Below are 17,238 nucleotides of genomic sequence, written 5' to 3'. Positions count from 1 at the left end.
GACACGGAGCCCGGACCCGGGGACCGGTCCGAAGAACAAACTGTACGTCCCACCAGAGGCCAGGGCTGCGGTCCTTGACTTCTGTCACGGTTCCAAGCTCTCCTGTCACCCAGGGGTGCGAAGAACCGTGGCAGTGGTCCGGCAGCGCTTCTGGTGGGCGTCTATGGAAGCCGACGTCTGGGAGTATGTCCAGGCCTGCACCACCTGCGCCAGGGGCAAAGCTGACCACCACAAGGCCCAAGGCCTCCTCCAGCCTCTGCCAGTGCCTCGTCGCCACTGGTCTCATATCGGCCTGCACTTTGTCATGGGCCTCCCGCCGTCCCAGGGAAACACCACCATCCTAACGATAGTGGACCGGTTCTCCAAGGCGGCCCACTTCGTGGCCCTCCCGAAGCTCCCGACGGCCCAGGAGACTGCAGACCTCCTGGTCCACCACGTCGTGCGTCTGCATGGGATTCCATCAGACATTGTCTCGGATCGTGGTCCTCAGTTCTCCTCCCAGGTCTGGCGGAGTTTCTGTAGGGAACTGGGGGCCACCGTCAGTCTCTCGTCTGGGTACCACCCCCAGACGAACAGGCAGGCAGAGCGGACAAACCAGGAACTGGAGCAGGCCCTCCGTTGCGTGACCTCCGCGCACCCGACGGCCTGGAGTGACCATCTGGCCTGGATCGAGTACGCTCATAACAGCCAAGTCTCGTCTGCCACCGGCCTCTCCCCATTTGAAGTGTGTTTGGGGTACCAGCCCCCATTGTTCCCGCTAGTGGAGGGAGAGGTCGGGGTGCCCTCGGTCCATGCCCATCTGAGAAGGTGCCGTCGGGTGTGGCGTACCGCCCGCTCTGCCCTGCTCAAAGCCCGGACGAGGGCCAAGAACCATGCAGACCGCCGGCGTGCCCCGGCCCCTGCGTACCAGCCTGGGCAGGAGGTTTGGCTTTCCACAAAGGACATTCCCCTGCAAGTGGAATCCCAAAAGTTGAAGGACAGATACATCGGACCTTTCCCCATCCTCAAGGTCCTCAGTCCAGCCGCAGTGAAGCTGAAGCTGCCAGCTTCACTGCGGATCCACCCGGTTTTCCATGTGTCCCACATCAAACCTCACCACGTGTCACCCCTCTGTACCCCCGGACCGGTGCCGCCTCCTGCCCGGATCATCGATGGGGAGCCGGCTTGGACCGTGCGCCGGCTCCTGGACGTCCGTCGGAAGGGCCGGGGGTTCCAGTATTTGGTGGACTGGGAGGGGTATGGACCCGAAGAACGCTCCTGGGTGAAGAGGAGCTTCATCCTGGACCCGGCCCTCCTGGCCGACTTCTACCGGTGGCACCCGGACAAGCCTGGTCGGGCGCCAGGAGGCGCCCGTTGAGGGGGGGGTCCTGTTGTGTGGGCCGCTGAAGAGGAGGTACTGCTGGCCCACCACCACAAGATGGCGCCCTGCTTGGAGTGCGGGCTCCAAGCACGAGAGGGCGTCGGCTTTGCTGGAGGTGACAGCTGTCATCAATCAACACAAGCTGTCACCCACCACCACTACAAAGACCGGACTGCAACTCCACCTCCTCGCCGAGAAATCAACTACCATTCAGGTAATTTCTCTGCTGCCTGACACTGTGTGTGTTTAACCTGAACTTCTATTTGCAGCCGTTTTCCTGGAGTGTTCCTTATCTGGAGGATTGGCGTTTGGTGTGACAGCGACGGCTTCGCCTCACACCCCAACTCAGATAAGTGGTTGACCACGAGCTGCACGAGTGTGTGTGATTGGAGGTGGAGGTTTTCCCTCCTTTACTTAAGACAGGACTGTGGATTACTGAGTGTGCGAACCTCACACTCATCGGACTGTCTCTGTTTTTCTGCCAGCAGTACCGGGTCTGACTGCTGAAGACAGCGGCCACCTGGGGCGCAGGGCTTGGCAGCTCCGGTGTTCTTCAGCTCCGTTGGTGGTGGAAGCTGTGTGGGGATCCAGCTCTTCTCTCTCCAGGCGTCTTCTATCGTCGAGCCTGCCCACACGTCACCTGGTGTATGATTGACAGTCCACCATATTGTTATTGTCTGTACGTTGTTGTGCGATTCACAACATTAAATTGTTACTTTTTGGCTTATCCATTGTCCGTTCATTAACGCCCCCTGTTGTGGGTCCGTGTCACGTCACTTTCACAACACTTTTAGGACAACCTGATAATAATGAATTACAATAGTCTAGCCTAGAGGAAATAAATGCATGACTCTGAGACAAGACCTTTCTAATTTTAGAGATATTGCGCAAATGCAAAAAAGCAGTCCTACATATTTGCTTAATATGTGCATTGAAGGACATATCCTGATCAAAAATGACTCCAAGATTTTTCACAGTATTACTGGAGGTCAGGGTAATGCCATCCAGAGTAAGGATCTGGTTAGACACCATGTTTCTAAGATTTGTGGGGCCAAGTACAATAACTTCAGTTTTATCTGAATTTAAAAGCAGGAAATTAGAGGTCATCCATGTCTTTATGTCTGTAAGACATTCCTGCAGTTTAACTAATTGGTGTGTGTCCTCTGGCTTCATGGATAGATAAAGCTGGGTATCATCTGCGTAACAATGAAAATTTAAGCAATGCTTTCTAATAATACTGCCTAAGGGAAGCATGTATAAAGTGAATAAAATTGGTCCTAGCACAGAACCTTGTGGAACTCCATAATTAACCTTAGTCTGTGAAGAAGACTCCCCATTTACATGAACAAATTGTAATCTATTAGATAAATATGATTCAAACCACCGCAGCGCAGTGCCTTTAATACCTATGGCATGCTCTAATCTCTGTAATAAAATTTTATGGTCAACAGTATCAAAAGCAGCACTGAGGTCTAACAGGACAAGCACAGAGATGAGTCCACTGTCTGAGGCCATAAGAAGATCATTTGTAACCTTCACTAATGCTGTTTCTGTACTATGATGAATTCTAAAACCTCCATCACCACCATCATTGGTCTCTTCCAGGATGGTGTTGAGGCCGTATACAGACACGAGGTGGAACAGTTGGTCCTCTGGTGTGGTCAGAACAACCTGGAGCTGAACCCGCTATAGACTGTGAAGACTATAGTTAACTTCAGGAGAAACCCCCCATCTTCCCCCCTGTCCATCCTCAACAACACTGTGCCTACTGTGGACACTTTCCAGTTCCAGGGATTCACCATCTCTTAGGATCTGAAGTGGACCTCCCATGTAGACTTCATCACAGCAGAGGCTGTACTTCCTCAGACAGCTCAGGAAGTTTAACCTGCTCCAGTAACTGCTCATCATCTTCTACACATCCATCATCCAGTCTGTCCTGTGCATTGCCATCTCTGTTTTCTTTCCCTCTGCCTCCACACATGACAGGCACAGACTTCAACAGGCTGTCAGGTCTGCAGAAAAAATAAGCGGAATCAGTCTGCCCTCCATCCAGGACTTAAACCGGTCCAGGACTAGGAAGCGAGCTGGTAACATCTCTGCAGATCCCTCGCACCCAGGACACACTCTGTTTAAACTCCTCCCCCTGGTCAACATTACAGAGGTCTGTATATCAAAACAACCAGACACAGGAACAGTTTCTTTCCACAGGCTATCACACTGATGAACATCTAAACCTGCCAAAAACTCACAAATTCATATACTTCATGTACAACTTCAGTCTGTTTGTGTGCTTCTCCTTTGCACATATTTTTATTGCACATTTATTTGTACATTTTATTTGCACATTTTTACTGTAAATTATTTAGTGTTTAGTGCTTCTACAGAGAGTGCAGTTTAAACTGGAGTCAAATTACTTGTATTCTTGTAGATACTTTGCAAATAAAGACTATTCTGATTCTGATATAATGCAAAATGTACACCAAATGGGCTTTTCAATATTAAATTCAAATGTCCACAAAATCCACAATCCAGATCAGATCCGGAGCAAACTTTGTCAGGTGATACTGAGTGCCAGTCTGCACCTCACTTTGAAATATGAGAGTGATTGTGGTATGTTTGATTAAGAAATAATGTAAAAAATACATTAAATGGGGTTTTCAAAGTCAAATTTAAATGGCCACAAAATCTGTAATCTGGATGAGATCTGGATCAAATTTTGTGAGTCGATAAGGGACATCATCGTACATAAGGTTCTTAAATATGAAAGAAATTTGACAGAGTTATGACAGAGTAATGAATTTTTGAAAATCTGTTCAATGTTAAAGACTAAGGATTTTTTCCAAGATCTTTTTTACTGTGCCCTTTGACCTATGCCCTTAAAACTGAATAAGTTCTTGCCTATCAGGATATGAATCTTCAGTAAAAATTTCATCATGTTATATGAAAAATTGTGGGCTCCAGGCTGTTCACAAACAGACAGACAAACAAACAACCAAAAAAACAGGGGCGAAAACATAACGTCCTCCAACTTTGTTGGCGGAGGTAAAAAAGCAACATGAACAGTCTAAATTTCCATACTATAATATAATCACAATCATTATATATATAATCACGAGATGATCAGCATGAATTTTTAAGCAACTTCAGGCTGTCAAATATCTGGTGCTGGGAAAATAAATGAATCAGTTCAGAGAAAGTTGGCAATAATCACCTACCAACATGCCAAAATAGTTTCCTGTTGGTTTCAAGGGCAACTGAGCAGAATGAGCATGTAATTGTGAGTGGGGGCGTTGGCAGTTACAGTGGATGTACAGCAGATTGGTGCTTATTAGAATTACACTAACAAACCATCCCAGTTGGACTTGCTTGAATTTGGAAAGTTAAAATCCTGATACCGGCAGAATTACACACATAAAATCAAATAAGACAATTAAATGCCTGAAAGAATGTGTTGGATCAGGACGTTTTGTATGACGGTGAATTCTTCGTCAGGGAATGTTGTAGCAGATTTGTGCAACTTATTGGTTTGTGTCAAAGGATCAAAGCTTCGACAGACTTCAGATGAAGGATGATTGAAGGGCAGAGCTGAAATGTGCTGAAATTGTTTTGTGAGGATTTCATCTTTTTCTGTTTGACTTGTGTGGATTTTTACCTTTTTTGTTTATATCCTCTAAATGGACCTTTTTCTGTCAGGATTTGACCTTTTTCTATGGCTGACCTTTGACTTCTCATACCTGCAGTCAATTATTCACTCCTGAGCAGTTTAAAAGATTGGCTCATTCATCCACTCCTTGTTAATTTGTTCATGCAGCTCCTGTGCCAACCTTGTGCAATATTCTAAGATGACGGAATACACACAGAAACATCCTTTTTCTGTATAACTGCAACATGTTTCTCATGTACTTTGTAGTTTAGTGAGACGTAAACACTTCTAAATCTAAAAATACAGTTTTTGTAACCAGATAGGAACTCTGAAGTGATTTACAAGACATCTTACAGAGATGGCAGCGGGCACACGCCGGGAACACCCATCACATGATAAAGCCAACTGCTTGTCACTGCCATTTGTAGCTAATGTGACCATAGCCTTACATTTGAGTTGTGAGGATAGACCAGATGTCTGCCTGGGTGGTTGGCATCCAGGATCCAAGCCAGTTCCATGGTATGTTGGATGTGGCACTCAAGTATATATAAATTCCAGACCTGGACCAAGTTCAGCATTAGTGCGCTGGTAAATGGAGCATTGGTGTGCCAGTAAATGCAGTGTTCGTGTGCCAGTAAACGCACCATTGGCAAGCCTGTAAATGCTGTTTTAGTGTGGTGGTAAATGCAGCTTGAGTATAGGGGTAAACACAGCACCATTGTGCCAGTAAATGCAATGGTAGCATGGTGGAAAATGCAGCACTGGTGTGCTGATAAATGCAATGTTGGTTTGCCAGTAAATGTACCATTAGTGTGGTGGTAAATGCAGCACTGGTGTGCTGGTAAATACAGTGTTGGTGTGACGGTAACTGCAATGTTAGCGTAGTGGTAAAGTCAGTTAGTGGAGCAGATAAGTTTGATTTTTTAGCCAAAATTGTTCACTTGGTGATACAAGCATCAGATTTGGCATGAATGTTCTTCCCATCCCAAGAACAGACAGATCATAAAGGATTCTGGGTAAAATGTGCCTCCGCTAACACTGATTTGGTTGAGTCATTATTCATTCATTCATTATGTAAACCAACATGTTAATGTAAGATGCGTTGTGTGTTGGTGTTCACAGATAAATGTGCTTTTGTAAAATATTCCATTTTTTTTATTTGTAAAAACAGGCATTTTCAAAAAAAAAAAAAAAAAGCCAGGTTGTAATTAGATAACCATCTGATATAACCGGTGTCAAAAATAAATAGAACACTGCCATGATCTACTGGTGCCAGACGTTCAGTACTTAAGCTGGGTTTACACTGTGCGAGTTTTGGCCCTGTTTCAGCTGATTTTTCATTTGTGCTAGAATTTTTTGGATCGCACTGAATTTCAGGTTAATTGTGCATCTTGCATAGGTTAGTATACATGGAGTAACGAGCTGTGTTTAACATCTCATGACCATCTCCTGATCGGCGATCGTATGGTCAGATGAAATTCAAACCTGTTTGATATTCTGGTCGGCCGTCGTGAGGGTATCCCACTGCTGAAGAGCTACAAGCATCCAACCTCTCGCACTGTGCTTGTGCAAACACTGCAGACCTGTCTTGTAATGTTTTTTTTTAAACTTTGATGTCTCCCATAGAGAGTTTTTGTAAAAAAATAAGAAATGTAAATTAAATTTGAAAAAAGAGAGCTTCTGTTTATGTTTTGCTTCTGGAAACACGAGTCCGACGTGTGGTTTTTGAACGTACAATGTGTGTGAGAACATAAATCGTGCACTCTCAACTTTTACACCGTGCGGTTCTGTGGTACAGTTTGAGCTGGAACCGAGTACAGTGATTGAAAATATCAGCCCAACTTCACTTTGAATATTGCCTTGAACACTACTGGCCAGTAGATGGCAGTAGAGACTGTAAAAACTTGCCAAAACAAAATTCCAGATAATCCGTGTCTGCTACATTTAAGATGCGTGCAATTTAATAAATGCAAACACAATAACAACATCTATAAACCCAGAGAATATATTCATGAGAGTTTTAGGCACTAGAGTTTAATGCTGTTGTCCGTGGAGCCTGATCAGAGTGTCTGAAATGCATTTATCCTGTCATGAACGTACTGAGATTACGCTATCACCCATAATGCACCTGGACACAGCATGTCCACACTAAAACCTTAAAAATTAGCACATTACTTTAAAACTAAAACATATATCTGATATTTTCACTTTATAAAACTTCAGACGTGATGTTAATTTAAATAACTTGTCCGAAATTAGTTTGGTTAAAATATGAAACATAAGTTAAAAACGTATGCCTCTGGATGACTTGGGTGATATTGCCTGCATATCAGTAAGGAAATGTGTTTTTTTTTTGGTGACCAGTTTTCCTTTGCCTGCAGAGGATAGAGTGGTTTCTTCTAGAAGCAGCTCTCCTCTGTTTTGCAGAGGGTAGAACTACAGATCTGCTATGAAACATTTAACAGGTAGGTGCTCAACTGATTTTAAATTTTATAAATGTTTGTAGCTGTTCAGCTTTATTTACCATGTTATCGGTCTAAAAATTATCGGACAAAAATTTATCGCAAGATAATTAGTCCAATAATGATTTTTAAAGTTATCTAAAAAGATAATCCAATAATGAAAACATTATCTTCGATAATTATCGATTATCGGATTATCGGAACTGTGCCCACCACTGGCTATACCACATTATGTGTCTGATCACAAAGATTCCAAAAAGGTATAGTTTGGACTATCTATGACTGAATGTTATGGAGTTTTAGCAGAATCACTGAGAATATGTGTTTTAGGATATTTGAAATTATCACTGGTGGATAATTTTACCTCAAATACTGGGGGCACCACCTATGACTGAATGATATTATAACAAGGTTATAATATTGCTGATATTAGGGTCAGTCAATAGGAAATATTAAAAACAGTCTCTAATCTTCAGGAGTAACTTCTGCTGGTCAGATCTGATACCCTCTGTAAAACCATACAAAATCACAGACAACTTCACACATTTAAGATATTTATTTAACTCAGGCAGGAGATACATAACAGGACATATCACAGTAAGCAATTTGATGATGAGAAAATTCAATGAGCAATGATTATATGACGTTCAGATAATTTGGTTTTGTAGAGGGAGTTTAGGATTGAAATTCATCCTAATTAGCAGGGAATTTACTTTGGTATTTATTAACGTGAGAGAAGATTAATGTTTTTGAATAGAATTAAATAAGGCCACTCTGTTTATCTCTGACATGCCCCGGTCTTACTTGGAGGCGCAGTGCAGCTGGTCTCTGTGAGGTCCGATGCTGGAAGCCGTCTGGTTTTCAGTCAAGGAAGCGTCCATCTGCACAGCTGTCTCCGGTACCTTGGCAAAGGGAGTCTGCTGGTCACCGCGCCTGGTTTAGTGGGTTACCAGGGGCGCTTTCTGTTGTAACTGCTGTGACTTGTGATGGCAGTTCACTCTCTGTTGTGGCTTAGCTGACCTGGATGTTTTTATCTCTGTAACGCTCATAGTCTGGGCCGTCAGAATAAAGGGTCGAGCATCTTTATTCTCTATCAAAAAATCAAAAATTTGTTTTTCGTCATCGTTGGTGAAAGCCGGGTCAAGTCAAAAACTCAACACAAAAATAATTGACTTTGTGAGAAAAATGTTCACGAGAGTTTTAATTTGAAAAATCTGAAAAGGAAGTTAATTACGCGTGCACGTTCAACTTTACAAAAGTTGAGCAAAAGTTATCTGTAGAAAAAGAGAAAAAAAAATTTCTTGTTGGCGCACAAACAAGAAATAAGTTTTAAGCAGCACCTGGTTTCAAACAAAGAGTCATAAAATTGTATGACGGCAGGCAGTGTCTCAAGACCCAGGAAAAAGAGAGCGTAAGAGAAGGGCCAGGCGAAAGAGCAAAAGGCGTAAGTGCGTAAGAGAGCAAGTTCCCAGGGGCACAGGCTTTTAAAGGGTTAAAAGCTCCATCCCCAAGCATTTTCTGAGTTTCTTTGTCTAGTTATATATATATAAATCACTGTCCGCTCCTAAATTCCCGCTTTAAAACCAAGTCCTGTAGGATAACTCTTATAAATGGTTTTCCGCGGAAATGCACACACAACACAACAACACCTTTTACCAAAAACTGGAGCAAGTTTAACTGTACAAACTGAAATTGACCTTTGTCACCATTCTTGCTGTTTTTACCCCATAACTCCATAACATTCAGTCATAGATAGTCCAAATATACCTTTTTGGAATTTTTGTGATCAGACGCATAATGTGGTATAGCTTTCAATATGATTGGAGCATTTTTAAATTTTGACCCCTGTGTAATTCTTCATTGACCCCTACCTGGCCACCATATTGGATTTTCAAGTGGCCCACACTTTTTTCTCAAACACTGATTTATGAAAAACATTCATGCCAAATCTGATGCTTGTATCAGCAAGTGAAGGATTGTTTCAGTTATCTGCTGCACTAAGTGCTGGTGTGCTGGTAAATGCAGCATTGATGTGCCAGTAAACACAGTGTTGGGGTGTTGGTAAATGCAGTGTTAGGGTGCTGGTAAACACATTGTTGCTGTGCCAGTAATGCAGCATTGGGGTGATAGTAAATCCAGCTTTGGAGTCCAGTAATGCAGCATTGGGGTGTCTCGGTAAATACAGCATTGGTGTCCGGTAAACACAGCATTCCTGTGCTGTAAACGTAGTGTTGGTGTACCAATAAATGCTGTGTTGGTGTCCAGTAAATGCAGTGTTGGTGTCTTGGTAAATGCAGCGTTAGTGTCCGGTAAACGCAGCATTCGTGTCCCATAAATGTAGCGTTGGTGTGCCAATAAATGCAATGTTGTTGTCTTGGTAAATCCAGCGTTAGTGTATGGTAAACGCAGCATTCATGTGCCATAAACGTAGCGTTAGTGTGCAAATAAATGCAGCCTTGTTGTGCCAGTAAACAGATTGTTGGTGTGCTGGTAAATGCAGCGCTGGGCTGTCACTAAACGCAGTGCTGGGGTGTTGGTAAACGCAGCATTGGTGTCTGGTAAATGCAGCATTGGGGTGTCGGTAAATGCAGCGTTGGTGTGCCAGTAAACGCAGTGTTGGTGTGCTGGTAAATGCAGCGGTGGTGTCCGATAAACGCAGCATTGGTGTCCAGTAAACGCAGCGCTGGTGTGTCAATAAAAGCAGTCTTAGGGTGCTGGTAAACGCATTGTTGCCGTGCTGGTAAATGCAGCATTGGTGTGCCGGTAAACGCATGGTCGGTGTGCCAATAAACACAGTGTTGGTGTGCCAGTAAACGCAGTGTTGGGGTGTTGGTAAATGCAGCATTGGTGTGTCAATAAATGCAGTGCTAGGGTGCTGGTAAACGCATTGTTACTGTGCCAGTAAATGCAGCGTTGGTGTGCCGGTAAATACATGATTGGTGTGCCAGTAAATGCATCATTAGCATGCTGGCAAATGTAGTGTTAGGGTGCCAGTAAATGCAGTGTTGGTGTGCCCGTAAACGCAGTGTTGGTGTGCCTGTAAACACAGCGTTGGTGTCCAGTAAATGCAGCATTGGTGTGCCCGTAAACGCAGTGTTGGTGTGCCTGTAAACACAGCGTTGGTGTCCAGTAAATGCAGCGTTGGTGTGCCCGTAAACGCAGTGTTGGTGTGCCTGTAAACACAGCGTTGGTGTCCAGCAAATGCAGCGTTGGTGTGCCCGTAAACGCAGTGTTGGTGTGCCTGTAAACACAGCGTTGGTGTCCAGTAAATGCAGCGTTGGTGTGCCCGTAAACGCAGTGTTGGTGTGCCTGTAAACACAACGTTGGTGTCCAGTAAATGCAGCGTTGGTGTGCCCGTAAACGCAGTGTTGGTGTGCCTGTAAACACAGCCTTGGTGTCCAGCAAATGCAGCGTTGGTGTGCCCGTAAACGCAGTGTTGGTGTGCCTGTAAACACAGCGTTGGTGTCCAGCAAATGCAGCGTTGGTGTGCCCGTAAACGCAGTGTTGGTGTGCCTGTAAACACAGCGTTGGTGTCCAGCAAATGCAGCGTTGGTGTGCCCGTAAACGCAGTGTTGGTGTGCCTGTAAACACAGCGTTGGTGTCCAGCAAATGCAGCGTTGATGTGCCCGTAAACGCAGTGTTGGTGTGCCTGTAAACACAGCGTTGGTGTCCAGTAAATGCAGCGTTGGTGTGCCCGTAAACTCCGTGTTGGTGTGCCTGTAAACACAGCGTTGGTGTCCAGCAAATGCAGCGTTGGTGTGCCCGTAAACTCCGTGTTGGTGTGCCTGTAAACACAGCGTTGGTGTCCAGTAAATGCAGCGTTGGTGTGCCCGTAAACGCAGTGTTGGTGTGCCTGTAAACACAGCGTTGGTGTCCAGTAAATGCAGCGTTGGTGTGCCCGTAAACGCAGTGTTGGTGTGCCTGTAAACACAGCGCTGGTGTCCAGTAAATGCAGCGTTGGTGTGCCCGTAAACGCAGTGTTGGTGTGCCTGTAAACACAGCGTTGGTGTCCAGTAAATGCAGCGTTGGTGTGCCCGTAAACGCAGTGTTGGTGTGCCTGTAAACACAGCGTTGGTGTCCAGTAAATGCAGCTTTGGTGTGCCCGTAAACGCAGAGTTGGTGTGCCTGTAACACAGCGTTGGTGTCCAGTAAATGCAGCTTTGGTGTGCCCGTAAACGCAGAGTTGGTGTGCCTGTAAACACAGCGTTGGTGTCCAGTAAATGCAGCATTGGTGTGCCCGTAAACGCAGTGTTGGTGTGCCTGTAAACACAGCGTTGGTGTCCAGTAAATGCAGCTTTGGTGTGCCCGTAAACGCAGAGTTGGTGTGCCTGTAAACACAGCGTTGGTGTCCAGTAAATGCAGCTTTGGTGTGCCCGTAAACGCAGAGTTGGTGTGCCTGTAAACACAGCGTTGGTGTCCAGTAAATGCAGCATTGGTGTGCCCGTAAACGCAGTGTTGGTGTCCAGTAAACCCAGCGTTGGTGTCCAGTAAACCCAGCGTTGGTGTGCCCATAAACGCAGCGTTGGTGTCTGGTCAGTGCATCACTGGTGTGCCGGTAAACGCAATGTTTGAGTGCTGTTAATCGCAGCATTTGAATGGCAGTAAATGTAGCTTTGCCACGCTGCTAACTACATTGCTGCTGCATTAGTAACTTCAGTATCGCCAACATGGATGAATTATTAAACTGTTTTTTTTTGTTTTTTTTTGCGATTCAGAATGCCGACAGTCTACCACTTAAATGTGACGTAACCATTAAAGAACGCTTGTAAACGACTGAGTCTGGTTCTTTCTTCATTTGTGATGTTGTGTAATTGTCTCTGCCAGAATGAGGGTTGTTTTTATTTGTTTCTTCACCGGGATAATGAAAAACTAATGGAACTTATTATCGTGAAGCTTTGTGCAAAGTTTTGGTCTGGACTGAAAAGACAAACCATTATATTTCTGGGCAGATAACATTGTAAAGTCATTTATTTTTACAGCGTGAGCCACAGTGGAGGTGTGCATCCTAATGAATGGTGTTCTAGTTTCTCGGTCTCACTTTGACAGTTTTCCACAGAACCTGTCGCCTCAGCCTGAGCTTCACAATCCAACTAACGATCCAAGTCTGGTTCAAATTTTATTTTCAGCAATCAGGCCAAATAGTGTTTTTTTTAAAACCATGCTGTGAAATGTTGACAAAAAAAATAAACAAAAACAAAAACAAAAAACAAAGAAAAAAGATCAAGATGTTCTGTTAAAGTACAAAGTGTTGGATAAAAAATATCAACAAATTATTTTTAAAAGTTCCACTGAGTTCCAACAGAACCGGTGTATTAGTTTCGGAAAAATCTTGCCGATACTCGAAAAGACAGAAAACAAAAAACAACTGCAAAAACAAAACAAAACAAAAAACAAACAAACAAACAAAAAACAAAACAAAAACCAAGTTAATGGATCTGTCAAGATTGCAATTTTTTTCCTGTGAAAAGTGTAGCCAGAGTAAAAATCCAAAACTGTTGTCTCTTTGAATTTTAATGATTTAAGCCAGAAGAAGTTTTTTTTTTTTAGCCAGAGACCAAAATATGGCCATTGAGGATTGCAAAGGCTTTCTGTCCATCCATCCATCTGTCCTCAGCATAAGTGCAGTTCTATTACTACCAGAGTCTTCAAATTCACAGTGACCATTCTTGGAACACAGAGCTTAAACAAGTTCAAAGATGGCTAATGTTGACCTATTTTAAGAGGTCAAACGGTCAAATTCTCTTTCCTATTTTGCTCATGCAGCCAAGAGTATTTCAGCATTGCATTATATTTTTCTTTGTCACCACTATAATTTTGTTCCATAGGATTTACAATCTGATTTTACCAGTGTGGTGAAAATTGACCTTTTTGACCAAAACTGAACTTTGAATCATGTGGTCGTTCTGCCGTGTTCCACTGAATTTGAAACCGACGAGTTCTGAGTTCATTGTACGTGCTTCCTCACCTTCAGTTCTTGAAGAATTTTGATTCTGATGGTTTTGCTCATTTCATCGAAGCACTGTTCAGGTTCAGATTCAGATTCCTTATTGTTATTGTAACAAAGTACAACAAAAGGTAAGATGTATCAAGCGTGGTGGACAGAAATGGCTGGACACAACTGCATGACTCGAAAACACAGCTCTGTAGAGTAAAACGGTTTAATAAAGAACATAGGTGGGGGTCGGTATACGGTAAGGCAGGCCAGGAGAAGCAACAGTACAAAAATCATCAGGCAAGGGTGTAGTCAAACAAACAGGCAGGTGATCGGAAAACACAAAGAGACTGGCAGGATGAGAAAACACAAGAACAGAGCTGGAGAGAAGGCGCATCAATCTGGTGAGAGACAAGTGCAACCAGTGGAACTTATATACATCCAGGTGATGAGCTACAAATTAGAGTGACACGTACTACCAAGCACCAAGAGACCGACAAGAGAGATAGGGACAGAGAAAGCCCAAGCAGGAAAGAGACCAGCAAGACAATAAACACCCACAGAACACATACACATAAAATAACTAAAATCAAACACAAGCATATACCAAATCCTGACAAGGTGCAGCCTTTCAGTGCAAATATAAATCTGAATAAACCACACACAGACTTTAATGGTCTGGGAAAGAAAAGACAAAAAACATAAAATTTAACAAATGAAAAAGGTGTGTTCAAAGCATAAAAAAGAGAAAAAATTCTAGGTATGTAGTAGCAAAAAAGAGATTGTATATACAGTGGTCCCTTGCTATAACGTGGTTCACCTTTTGCGGCCTTGCAGTTTCGCGGATTTTTTTGGTGCAATTTTGCATGCTTTTTCTTTTTTTTTTTTTTTTTTACAGCGCATTGTGTTCCGCGTCCTTATCAGGTGGGCCAGTCGCGGCACCGGTCGGCATCACCGTGATTGCTCTCACTGCCTCCGATGCACTTACTGAGTCTGCAGGCTCAGTAAGCGCCGCAGCGGGCCACTCACACCGCCCCCCTGTCTGCTGTGCGGAGCTGCGGACAACTCTGGCAACAGGTCCAGTTTCCTCACGAGGCCATGGGGGAGGATGGTGTTGAATGTTGAACTATAGTCCAAGAAGAGAAGACGGCCGTAGTTACCCTGTTGCTCCAGGTGGGTCAGCGCGGTGTGGAGGGCAGTGGTCACAGCATCTTTTGCTGACCTGTTGGACTTGTTAGTGAATTAGTTTGGGTCTGAAGTGGAGGTTATGAATGACATGATGTGACTTCGAACCAGTTTTTCAAAACGTTTCATCACCACCGGTGTGAGTGCAACAGTCGTCGTTGAAGCTGGTTATGGGTGATTTCTTGGGTAGGGGGACGATGGTGGAGGTCTTCAAACATAACGGGACAGCAGACTGTGTCAGGGACCAGTTAAAGATTTTGCTGAAAATCCCAGCAAGCTGGTCTGCACAGTCTTTCATCACCTGTCCGGAGACGCCGTCAGGGCACGTTTCTTTATTGAGGGTTGACACCCCTCAGCGTGCGCCTCACCTCGGGCTCCCCCACCGTAAAACTGCTCTGGGCTGCTGGTGGCGACGTGGCTGCTCCTGATGTCACATTGTCAAAGCAAGTGAAGGAAAGATTTAACTCTTCTACCAGCGCAGCTTCACCTTCAACAGCTCTGATGGTGGGTTTGTAGTTGGTGAGGTGCTGGATCTGCTGTTGTTGCTGTCCAGGTGGTTGTCGATCCTCCTCCTTAAATCCTTCTTGGCCTTCCTGATGCCTCTCTTCAGGTTGGCACAGGCTGTGCTGTAAAGAGCTATATCACCAGCTCTGAAGGTGGAGTTTCTCTCCTTCAGCAGCTGCTTCACCTCCCTGGTCATCCAGGGTTTCTGATTGGGGTCGACCCAGATGCGTTTATCCACTGAGACCGTGTCTACAGAGTTCTTAATGTAACACAGTCCAGTGTCTGTAAACATGTCCAGGTCCTCATCCTCAAAGATGTCCCAGTCGATGCTGTTGAAGCCGTCCTGCCCCGTCTGGCCTTGTTTTCACCATCTTAATGGTGGAGGTGCAAACTATGTATCATGCTATGTAGTTGCTCCAGTTTTGTTCAAAGGTGATGCAAATTATTGGTTGAGTTAATAGGGTTTCAAAAAGGAATAGTTTGCATGATGTATCATGCTTAGTTATCACGTTACCGGGTAACGTGTCGCATGTCATAGAATTCAATGGACGCCCACATTATTTGACCTTTACTTTAGAGACCAAGCATTCAACACAGTCAAAACTATTCCATTTATTAATCCAAATAGCTCAATCAACAACAGTGGTGTCAAAAGTACACACATTTGTTACTTAAGTAGAAGTATAGATACTGCAGTTTAAAAACACTCTGGTAAAAGTTGAAGTATCAACTTGACCTCTTTACTCAAGTAAAAGTGAAAAAGTATGTGCTCCAAAACCTACTTAAAGTATAAAAGTATAAAGTAACCTTTAAAAAAAAAAAAAAAAAAAGGTAGATGCCACTATATGAATTGAAAGCTTAATTTAAAAACTGATTCGTTCTACATGTGGCCCAAGACCCAAAACCCCAAATTACCCCCCAACACCACCTGCACGAAAATGTTTCAATTCTAGAAGCTCTGAAATGCAATCTGGGACTATTCCAGACGATAAACTGCAGTGAGTGCAGCATCCATTTAGTGAAGGAAAAAAAAAACAAAAAAACACAACTTTCCTTATTCAAATTAATTCCAATAGTATTCTGCTCTTACTAGGATGCAGCAGGTTTCTAGTTTGGCAGATAGTTCTGGAGGAAATCACTGAAGAAATTAACAAACTGAAAATATGGTTTGACTGAAACAAATGGTCATTAAACTTAAATAAGACAGGGATGAAATGGAGGAGTAAGAGTCACTAGGTGTTCACAGGAAACATTTATGTACGTATGTATTTATTTATGTTGGGTGGGCCGCCAGAAGAGGAGGTACTGCTGGCCCACCACCAGAGGGCGCCCTGCCTGAAGTGCGGGCTTCAGGCACGAGAGGGCGCTGCCGCCACGTACACAGCCGGGAGTGACAGCTGTCACTCATTAATTCCTGACAGCTGTCACTCATTCTTCAGCATCTCACTCCATAAAACCCAGACGTCATCTCCACCTCATCGCCGAGATATCGTACTTCTTTGGAGGTAATCTTCTCTGCTAGTATTCTGTGATTTCAGGAGGTATTGTTTTGCAGCTGTCAACCAGAGGACCGGTGTGGGTCGCGACTGTTTCGTCCTACGTCTGTCAGATAAGTGGTTAAACAGACGCTGCACGAGTGTGTGTTAGAGGTGGAGGTGGCATTCCCACCATTGTTGTTACGGGGTGTACACACACCCACACTTGACTGTCTTTGTTCTTCGCCAGCAGTACCAGATCCGACAGTCGGGGACGGTGATCACCTGGGAATTCGGGACTTGGCGGCTCCAGTATTCACCAGGTTCGGTGGCGGCGGAAATCGTGTGGTTCCGGCTCTTCTCAGGACAGACGTCTTCTATCCTCGAGCCTGCCCACACGTCACCTTTGTGGATTGACTGTAATCATATTCTGAGATTGTCTGTGTATTCGTTGTGCACCTTCACAACATTAAATTGTTACTTTTTGGCTCATCTATTGACCGTTCATTTGCGCCCCCTGTTGTGGGTCCGTGTCACTACACTTTCACAACAATTTATGTATGTTCATTGTTAGTTGCTTTTATATTTTCTGTTGTGTTTCTATTCAGGTTCTTTTTGCCTCTTTCTCTAGAATTGTATATAATAATAATTAGATTATTAATATATAAACAAAAACA

The sequence above is a fragment of the Thalassophryne amazonica genome, chromosome 9, assembly GCF_902500255.1.
Source record: "Thalassophryne amazonica chromosome 9, fThaAma1.1, whole genome shotgun sequence".
In the NCBI taxonomy this organism is placed as follows: domain Eukaryota; kingdom Metazoa; phylum Chordata; class Actinopteri; order Batrachoidiformes; family Batrachoididae; genus Thalassophryne; species Thalassophryne amazonica.
This window is presented reverse-complemented; position numbering follows the sequence as displayed.